Genomic DNA, 1,860 nt, shown 5'->3' with positions numbered 1-1,860 from the left:
GAAAAACATGCTAATCATGCTAGTAACTTGCTAATCATGCTTACAACATGCTAGCAACATGCTAATCATGCTAGTAACTTGCTAATCATGCTTACAACATGCTAGCAACATGCTAATCATGCTAGTAACTTGCTAATCATGCTTACAACATGCTAGCAACATGCTAATAATGCTAGAAACAAGCTAGCAACATGCTATTAACATGCCAATCATGCTAGAAACATACTAACAACATGCTAATGGCTTGCTAATCAAGATAACAACATGTTATTAACATGCTAATCAAGCTAGAAAAATGCTAGCAACATGCTAGTAACTTGCTAATCATGCTTACAACATGCTAGCAAAATGTTAATAATGCTAGAAACAAGCTAGCAACATGCTAATAACTTGCTAATCATGCTAGAAACATACTAGCAAAATGCTAGTAACTTGTTAATCATGCTAGAATCATGCTAGCAACATGCTATTAACATGTTTACGATGCTAACGAAATGCTAGCGACATGCTAGTCACTTGCTAATCATGCTAGCAACATGCTAGTAACTTGCTAAAAATCCTGGAAACACGCTAGCAACATGAAAGTAACTTGCTAATAATGCTAGCAACATGCTAGTTTACTATTTCTTATCTATCTATGTATCTATCTATCTGTCTATTTATTTATCTGTTTTTCCTGATAGATTGTATTGCCTTCAAAACTTTAAAACTACTTCAAATTAGTTAAAACTGAAAACCCTCAAACTTTAAGCTTTTAAAACTACTTCAAACTTTCTGGCTAAATAATGCTGGCAACATGCTAGTCACTTTTTAATCATGCTAGCAAAATGCTAGTAGCATGCTAATCGTGCTAGAAACATGCTAGCAACATGCTAGTAACTTGCTAATCATGCTAGCGACATGCTAGTCACTTGCTAATAATGCTAACAACAAGCTAGTCAAATGTTAATCATGCTAGCGACATGCTAGTCACTTGCTTATCATGCTAGAAACATGCTAAAATTTGCTAATCATGCTAGAAACATGCTAACGACATGCTAGTAACTTGCTAATCATGCAAACAACATACTAGAGGCTTGCTAATAATGCTAGCAACATGCTAGCAACATGCTAGTAGCATCCTAATCGTGCTAGAAACATGCTAGCAACATGCTAGTAACTTGCTAATCATGATAGCGACATGCTAGTCACTTGCTAATCATGCTAGCGACATGCTAGTCACTTGCTAATCATGCTAGAAACATGCTAGCAACACCTTAGCAACCACCCCGGGTACCCCAGCAACACCCTAGCAACCACCCCGAGTACCTTAGCAATCGCATAGCAACACCTTAGCAACCACCCCTTGTACCCTAGCAACACCCTAGCATCCACCCCGAGTACCTTAGCAACCGCATAGCAACACCTTAGCAACTGCCCGGGGTACCCTAGCAACCGCATAGCAACACCTTAGCAACCACCCCGGGTACCCTAGCAGCCGCATAGCAACACCTTAGCAACCGCCCCGGGTACCTTAGCAACTGCATAGCAACACCTTAGCAACCACCCCGCGTACCCTAGCAACCGCATAGCAAAACCCTAGCAACCGCATAGGGTTTTTATCTAGTTATTATTCTTCTTCTGAGACTAAAATTATCAAACGCTACTCCTCCTAGAGCTTTAACTCTACAGACTCCAAACTCAGCCCAGATCTTCAAACTGATCTGAAGTTAGTTGCTATATCTTTTCTAACTGATTGGACTTACGGTTTTCATAAAAATGAATATTAAAAATCATAAAAATCCCATAGACTTACATTGAAAAGTCTCTGCTCACCTGAACATTCCGACAAACTCCAACTGTCAAAATTCAAATCTAAAC

This window comes from Sinocyclocheilus rhinocerous, unplaced genomic scaffold (genome assembly GCF_001515625.1).
Source record: "Sinocyclocheilus rhinocerous isolate Xijiao unplaced genomic scaffold, SAMN03320098_v1.1 scaffold1162, whole genome shotgun sequence".
Classification (NCBI taxonomy): Eukaryota; Metazoa; Chordata; class Actinopteri; order Cypriniformes; family Cyprinidae; genus Sinocyclocheilus; species Sinocyclocheilus rhinocerous.
The sequence above is the reverse complement of the archived record's forward strand: the minus strand, read 5'-3'. Positions refer to the sequence as shown.